This window comes from Lactuca saligna, chromosome 3 (genome assembly GCF_052625555.1).
Source record: "Lactuca saligna cultivar CGN05327 chromosome 3, ASM5262555v1, whole genome shotgun sequence".
Classification (NCBI taxonomy): domain Eukaryota; kingdom Viridiplantae; phylum Streptophyta; class Magnoliopsida; order Asterales; family Asteraceae; genus Lactuca; species Lactuca saligna.
Genome location: NC_136419.1, coordinates 50,790,274 through 50,799,706, shown reverse-complemented (window position 1 = coordinate 50,799,706; position 9,433 = coordinate 50,790,274). Strand labels below are relative to the sequence as shown.

Genomic DNA, 9,433 nt, shown 5'->3' with positions numbered 1-9,433 from the left:
GGGGTTTTCTAGAGAGAGAAAGTGATTTTGAATGGACTTCTAGAGTGAGAAAGCAAAATTCACTTGAATTCTAGTGAAAAAAAAATCGAAGTCTGAATCAAATCAAGGAACAATTTGATTTTTAGAATCCAAAAACTCTCTAAAACACGAAGATCAAATAGCAATGAAGAATCACCAAATCAAAAATGTCATCATGAATCAATTCTTGATCAAATCGAAAACACTTACTCTGATACCAATTGTAGTGATGCTAATCTATAATGATGAATACGGAATATGAAATGATTTAGTGAATCATGTAAGAATCATAAACATGAAGAACAAAAAGATGTAAACAATCTTGTTTTTAGCTCTCATTAATCTAGAAAGAGTACAAGTAGGTTTGCAATATTTCTCTCTTTAAACTAACTCTCACAAGTTCTTTTTTTTACACAAAATGACTGTCACTTACTTCATTATAAAGAAAAGACAAATCATTACACGCATACAAAGGAGTAAGCACACATGACATCCAAGAGTGACTTTGCACCCTAACAATTACTCACTCTCTCTAGATTATGTTATATATATATATATATATATATATATATATATATATATATATATATATATATATATATATATATATCCTCTTTAATAAAAGAAGGTTTTTTTTTTTTGTTATTTGTCACACTCTCATTCAATTTGTCAAATATCATTTTGTGATTATTTTGAATTAATTTTTTTTCCACGTGTCATTTTATGAATTTTTCTATTTTATTAAATTCAATATAATATTTTAATATAATAATTGCAATAAATGTAACAATAAATGAATATTAGTTTCACTAATAAACTTACCTTTTAATTTTAAAATCCCCAAAATTAAAGCTCATTAGTTTCATTTCTTTATTTAAATTATTTGTTTAAATTTAAAAGATAAAAAACATTTCCTTTATAATAAATCATTATTTTTCTTAGTTTCTTATAAATTCAAAATCCTCAAATATTATGACATTTATATTTAACTTTTTTTAATTAACCCATGTAATACATAGGTCTCACAACTACTATATATATATATATATAAAAATCTAGAGGCACTACGTGAATGTCCCCAAGTAATGAGATGAAGATGGATTAAGAGTATACGTGTAAGAACATGTATTAGAGCATATATATATATATATATATATATATATATATATATATATATATATATATATATATATATCAAGAGGATACATGAGGTATACGCAAGATACATGTAGCAGAGCATGTATATATACCTAGAATATGTAAGTTTAGATGAGATACGTAGTTAGAAGATGATTATATCATGCATACTTATAAAGCTAGCATTTTTTCTTGAATCTCATGAATTTGAAACCCCCATAATAATTTGCCAACACCACATGCATTTGAAACCCCCTCACCCTTTTCACATTCAAAGTAATTAATCACATATAATCCCATTCCAAGAAAATCACACACTCTATAAGTCCAACACCTCATGCATTTCAAACCTTTACACCCTTTCACCTTCATTATATGTGTAGTTATATTTGTACATTTTTCTTACAAAAAGTCATCATTTGGTTGAAGATATTATGATTCAAAAGTTTTCATATAATTGAAACATTCACGATCCAAATATGATGATTTGAAGAAATGGGGTATGCCGCATCGATGGTAATTGTAATCTGATTTTTTCTTTCAACCAAAACAAATGAAGCTTTTCTATTCTTTCTTTATATTCAATTTTTCATTTGACCTTTATATGTGATTTGTATGTATTACTCAATCTTGAATGTGACTCTCCAAACATCAATATTTTGCTTGGAATATTTTTCTAATTCTTCTTTTTCAAGAAAAACATTTTGGTTGCAGGTTAGTAAAGAATTGTCATCAAGTTTCTATAGTTGAATGATGTTCAATAAAGAAAGAAGATTCAGAAAACGAATATAAGATTTTTTTTGTTTGAGCAAAGTAGACGAATGTTAGTTTTTTTTCTTTTGATTTAAACATATATTTATGTAAAATTTTTATTTATATATTCAACCACCTAATGTTCTTTGATTGTAGTTTTTCTATTATTTTGTTGTTGGGTTATCCTACACAACATATTTACAAGATAATATTTAAAAGATAACATAATTTTTAACATTTGATATGTAATTATGATGACTTATCATGATATGTATTATGAAAATAATATATTAATTAGAAATCATATTATTTAATTAATATATAATCAGAAATTAATTGGAATTAATTTAAGGATTAAAAAATTAATTGAAAGTGCAGGGACTAAAGTTTAATTGCTCAATAGTTGAGTAAGAGGTTCCAAAACATTCCTAGAAGTTGGTGGACAGTTTTACTAAGGATACTTAGGGTTTTTATATTATCCTAAGTAGATAATTAAGGAGGTGGATAATTACCAATTTGAATTAATAATATTTTATTCAAACTAGGGTTATCCAGTGTATCCTATCTGCACTATAAATAGAACCACGGGGCTTGTGATTTTTGGCCACTATGAATCCCAAAACGATAACTGAACTTCTAATAGCTTTTCCTCCTCTGTCCTCTCTCATCCTCTTGCTAAGTTTTAGGTGTGATCTACTAGAGGTGTGATATTTGTGACACTTACTCTCAAAGTTCAAGATCTTCAATGAATTCATTGTTATTATAATATAACAATTAAGGTATGTATCTAACCCTATTTTTATGAATTTTGAAAATAACATATACCTTATAGGATTTTTCTTTTGATGTTCAATAGTTGTATGTTCAATTAAAGAAAACATAGATCCAAGATTATCAGGGTTGCATACACACATATGGATTGTTTGTTATGCTTAAAACTCATCAGTAGTATCAAATCCTTGACTTGTTTTCTATTGAATTTGATGCTAATTTATGAAATTACACATTATACTTTATATAAGTCGTTAGTGGAGCGTGTGTGGTTAATCGGCATACTAATATGACTTAATAAAGGGTGACAATAAGTGTTTCATAAATTATCATTAATTGTTTTATAAATTATCATTGATTAATGGAGCATCAAAAAATAGTAACTCTAGTAATTGATAAATGTTTTTGAAAGATTTTCTTTTAGTGTGATGGTTCATCGTTGTATCTATACAACCACTGTCCATTTATGTAAAGAAAAGTATGGGTGTTAGAAATGCCCACATTGAAAAAGGATGATCTTAATGCGATTATCGGTACTATGTGGCGATTGATTTGGAAATATAAGAGCGTGCTAAGCTTCATATCGGAAAATCCTAAAAAATAGTACTTGTTCGATAGTATCATTTCTTATTCTATGGATTGGTTGTCCAATAGACGTAAAGAAAACTAAGGTGTTGTTTGTTTTTTTTGAGGCAAAATGTCTGTAGTCTGCGGACCACATCTATAGACCTCTGCAGTAGAAGAGGTGGACCAAACGTCTGCAGTCTGAAAAAAGAAGACTGTTTGTTTTTTTAACATCTGCGGGCTATTAAAATAAACTAAAATCTAAATAAACTGATTTTTTAAAACTTCAAAGCGAATTTTTTATATATTTTTATGACTTTATTATAAATATATAACGAATCTAGATCAACTTTTATGTATTATTATATAAAAAATAAAAATAAAAATGGTATTAATTCATATACATATTTGATAAAAACCAACAACTTTGATTGCAAAGTTATAACTAAACATTATAATTAGTGATCAAAGAATTTGATACATAAATAGATGGAAATAAACTTCGATTTTTTCAAATAAATCTATTAAAAACGTACGATAAATATTTTCTCGAGAAATTGATGATACTCTATTAAATAAAGTTTTACAAAATTTTAGCAAAAAAATATAAGAATATATTATGATTTTTTTTTTCATATTTATATAAACAACTTCAACGACTATTATTATAATAAATTTTTATTTATAAATTTGTTAAAAATATCATGTTTGTATCGTCAAATGTTTTTTTTTAAGTTTTGTAATTTTTTTTTTCATATTGTTTATCATTAATAAAGTTGGAAAAAATATAAATTAAAAAAAAAACTTAAAAAAAATAAAGATACATATGTTTTTTTAAGTTAGAAGATGTCTGAAGATGTTAGAAGACTCTGGTCCACATCTGCGCCAAGTGGGCGCGCAGACATTTTTAGGTATGCAGTCTTCAAAAAAACAAACAGTCTGCGAAGACTAATGTCTGCGCGGCGCAGACAGAAGACGTCTCGCAGATCTGGAGACAAAAAACAAACACTACCTAAATATCTTGGTTTAGAACCTCGTTACGAGTCTTATGACTATTAATTTGTATCTTTGTTTTTCTAGCCCATAGCTACTTATTAGTTTATATAAAACTACATTGTATTATGAATACAAAAGTTATTTCTTAAAAGATAAATTTTCTTTTGAAAAGATTTCTTTAGATATGAATTGTCTTTCTAGAATATATTTAAAAATATAAGTAGTTTTTATGGAATAAAATTAAGCTGAAGCAGTCGTCTAAAATATAATACTTTTTTGATTTTTTTTTTTCATGAGTTTATTGTTTTTCACATTTTATACAGCATGTTTACATACATGTAATATAAATTATAAACTATTGCAACATTATTACTTTAAAGATTAAATATTTATTTAATTGAATAATAAAGAGTTATTTTATATTAAAAAGAAAAAAAGAAAAAAGAAAAAAGAATACAGAATGATAAAATCTTAAATGATATAATGCGTAAACTGCATATTCCCGAATTAGAGGTGCATTATTTATTTAGCAAAATACCAGAATAAATTGAAATAATATGACCAAGAACCAAACATTTAGAACAATGTGGACGTGCCGGAGTGGTTATCGGGCATGACTAGAAATCATGTGGGCTTTGCCCGCGCAGGTTCGAATCCTGCCGTCCACGTATTTTTACTTATTTATGTAGTTAATATTTAAAGTTGTTATGGTTAATTTGATATAACATGAGTTGATGCTTACAAATTAAAATATCCTTGCATTCGAAATGATAACAAATTTCTTAAAATATAATTAATTTTATCAAAATTTAACAAATAGGAAGAAAAGTTAGGGGATTATTTAATTTTTTTTTTTATAAAATACTATGTCTTAAAATATTGTCCACAAATAAAAAAAAAACATATTAATTAAATTAAATGACAATCATACCCTTTTTTTACATTTAATTACATCTTTTTATTGCATTTAATTCTATTGTATGTTAACTAATAATGATGATTATTTCGGTAAAATGGTATTTATTTTTATAAATAGACTATTATATTGGACCAAAACAAAAAGGAAATATAGATTATTAATATGAAACGGAGGGAATACAACCTACTATTTTTGCGAATAAATGAATAAAAATATAACTAAAAAATAAATATAGTATAATTAATAAAATAAAGTATTTTAATATTAAATAATACAGTTAATACATCTTAGTTATCAACGAATGAGAAGACAAACGGACGACAAGCTGCGCTACTAAGCCTTTTTGTATGGAAAAATCAATTCTTTTGAAGACTACATCCATAGATCTAGGGGATATAACATTGTTATGCATGATCCATTGTACTCTAATAAGAAGCTCCACCGCATCTGGCGTAAGAAACCAAACGTATCAAATGCAAATGATATGATCAGGTGGTGATTTTTCCATGTACGATTTCTCATGTTTGGTGATCTTGCATGTAGCAACTTTTAATGCAGTCTGTTCCGCTGTGAAACCCTCAACCCTCAAGCCTACAATAGGGATATATACTCCCATAAGTCCACACATGCGTGTTTCCCTCCAATCCATCCAAAAATCAAAACATCAGTCAGTCTAAGAGTTGACCTTCCTTTTGTCAGATCAGTCAGGAAATTCACAGTAGCCTCTTTCTTGACGGAAACCCCTGCACACTTTAATATGTCGATCAAAGCATCCCTAACCATATTATGCCTGTATTTGAATCTTGTGATTTCTTTGCAATGAACTATATGTTCTCCAAAAAAATCCAAACATAAAAATAATAATAACAGTATTAAGATCAATTCGATGCTTACAAATTGAACATTTATAAAATACCACCTATTATTTTTGCGAATAAATGAATAAAAATATAACTATAAACTAAAGTATATTTAATAAAATTAAGTATTAAACATACAAAAATACAAAACACGAAAACTATAGGTTTTAACTTTCAATAAAAAAATATATATATTAATAAGAAAAAATTGAACATTAGATCAATGCTTGCAAATTGAACATTTACAATCGTACAACAAAGTATTTTTGTGAATAAATGAATAAAAATATAACTAAAAAATAAAATTAAGTATAATTAACAAAATTAAGTATTAAATATATAAAAATACAAAAAAAAAAAAAAAACCTATAGGTTTCAACTTTCAATAAAAAAAAATTAATATTAATAAGAAAAAAAAATTTAAACATTTAAGATTGCTTAAAAATTGAACATTTACAAAATACAATCTATTATTTTTGCGAATAAGTGAATAAAAATATAATTAAAAAATAAAATTTATAATCATATTAATTTTGAGTTACTCTACCAACAGTCATTCGTTGTACATTTATGATGGTATACGTGTTATTTACTCCTTCCACCTCTATAGTCTTCCAATTACACACGAACACAAATGATCGCTCATCATTACCTCTCCTTTAATTGATTTCCTCTCGAACCTTCTCTCTCATTTCAATTCCACCCCTCCCTCTCCCTTTCCTCATTCTCTCTGATTTCTTACCCATTTCCAGCGACACTGCTTGTTACAGCCTCTGCCATCGACAACGACCTCCACCGTCTTTTGAATGGGCACCATCGCCTTATTTGGCAATAGAAATTGGTGGTGTCGTACTGGTCGGTGCTATAGATTACGTCTCATTTTTGCTTCTTCTCTATCACCACCACCTCCTGTAATATCGATTGGGGCTTCTTTTGGTTCAATTGGATTCATTTCTATTTACATGAGGAGTAACCTGATATTTCAATTTTTTTCGACCTGGAAGGTAAACAATACTACGCTTATTTGACCTAATTTGTTTACTTATACTGTGATGGCTTAGAATTTAGATGTGGGTTATGTGATGTTTGTGTATATGTGTCTAATTATCATCAAAATTTCATGTGTTTCGTTTGATTGAATGTTCAAATAATTGACTTATATTATAAAAACTTAGCGAATTATGGTCTTTTGATACATATATTGAAAAGATAGCCATTAAAGATGGAGATTGCAATGTAATTTGCCTAATTTTATGGGCTGTAAATGAATTCTTAGTTAAATAAAGGGTTAAAGGGCTTTGGAATTCTATAATGAAGACAATAACTAGTAAACTCTTTCTCTTTTACTCCTCTTAACATTATATGATTTCCAAATTCACTTGCTTTTTTGATCATTTGGTAGTCAGTATCCGAGTCTCTTAAAGAAGTTACATATTTGTGTGCCAGGTTTTGTAATGCATGTTTGCCAAGTGATCTCACCATTTTCATAGATAGAGTAAACTTCCATCTTCACAAGGTGTGGTTTTTCTTCTAACTTTTAATGTTTAATTTCACCCTGTGTGAAATGGTGTCAATCATTAATACCAAACTTTTTAAACTGCATATTTCTCTAGTTTCCCTTACTATCAAGATGTGGGAAAATAGAAAAGTTGATGAAAGAAGCTCAAAAAACAATAAAGGTACTTCTACCATCATCCCAGAGGATATTCCTGGTGGTGCCACCTCATTTCTGGTTGCATCTAACTTTTGTTATGGTGTTCATATTGAAGTTACATCTACAAATATACTTATGGTGTATCATATGTCAGATTATCTTGAAATGACTGATGAATATGGAGATGATAACTTATTCTAAAAAACAGAGACTTCTATAAAAATATGCTAACAAAATGGAAGGATTGCATGGTTGTTCTTCAAAGTTGTGAAACCATTGTAACAAAAAGTGACAATATCCAAATAATCAGTAACTGCTTGAATGACATGTCAACAATGGTTTGCACAGACCCGAGTTTGTTTGGATGGCCAATGATGATGATGTATGGTTGCTTACAAAGCCCTGGAGGCAACATTCTTTGGAATGGAATCGACATAGGTGCAAGAAACCAAACATCAAAATCAGATTGGTGGTTTGAAGATGTTTCACATATTAGTGTTGTTTTGTTCAAAAGGCTTATCAAGACAATGGAATCTAAAGGCATCCAACCCAAAAAGTTAACAGGTGAAATATTTCAATTGATCAGTTCCACATTTTTTCTTGTATGATCATCATACATTCCATTATTTACATCTTTGCCACTGCCTTGCAGGTGCTATCATGTAGTATTTTGGAAAATGTCTTCATGGATTAGATAGATGGCAAAGTGGGAAGTTTAGTAAAACTAAATTTAGCACAAAGTATGACATAGTGGATCAAAGGGTAGTATTGGAAAGCATTGTGGATTTTCTCCCACAAATAAAGGGCAAGTCTTTTTGTCGGTTCTTATTGGGACTTTTACATGTTGGTTTCATGTTGGTTTCATGTTTGTTCCCTTAGGAATAGTACATTAATCCCATTGGACCAATTTTTTTTTATTTTCTTTTATTTCTTTCACCATACAACCCTTAATACATGGTGCCATCGGCAGATCCACCATCTTTGTCTTCCTTTTCGATGTTCGATGAGTGGATATGTGTCCAAAACAAGTGTTATATTCCTATGTTTTTCCACTAAGCATCACTGCTTTTATTCTTCTCCAAACCTCCCTCTATATCCCTTCTATATACCTCCCATTACTTCTCAAATAGAGGAGGATATAATTCATACACTTAATCACATTGCTAAAAGAGCAGGACAAAGATGATCCTTCACTAGAAAAAATTGTCCCTGGATGGTTTCTAACATTGTCCATAGACTGGTTCAGCTTTACCTGCAACTTAGGTGAGAAAGAGAGAGTTCTGGTATTGTCTTCCTGATGTGCCCATAAGTAAAGGTAATTTCAGGTCTTTAATAATTATGTTAACACATTATTTATACTTTGTTAATATAGAAATGGTATTATCAATTGTTTATTTGTTTCTTTTTTGAATTTGTAATGTTTGATTATGGTATGAAACTATTGGGGTAAAAAGTTGTTGTAACATTGTTCTAAAGTAACATTACATGAATTTTTGAATATGTTCAAAGGAATTCAGTCAATTGACAACGGTTGTAGCTCAGGTTGATTTCTATTTTTTTATACTATAGTTCTACTTGAACTACAAAACATGACAGTATTGTGATAAAAAACTGGTACAGGTAAATATATGAGTTTTTTTTAGGTGCTGTCGCTACTATTTCTAAGGTTTCTTTTAGACCAAATTAGCCAATTAATCACTTTTTTTTTTTTTTTGCAAGTTTTATGTTCTTTGTTAATGAATAAAGATCAAGGTTTGCAAT

The 9,433-nt window shown here is 28.3% G+C and overlaps 1 non-coding gene and 1 pseudogene across 1 annotated transcript; both read left to right on the top strand.

The window, feature by feature from the left end:
- The first annotated feature begins 4,825 nt into the window (after positions 1-4,825).
- On the top strand, positions 4,826-4,907 carry TRNAS-AGA (transfer RNA serine (anticodon AGA)). Its single transcript has one exon. It is a non-coding gene; the product is annotated as a tRNA-Ser (tRNA).
- A 2,333-nt stretch (positions 4,908-7,240) lies between these two features.
- Positions 7,241-8,551, top strand: LOC145035504 (BTB/POZ domain-containing protein At3g44820-like; annotated as a pseudogene).
- The last annotated feature ends 882 nt before the right edge of the window (positions 8,552-9,433 follow it).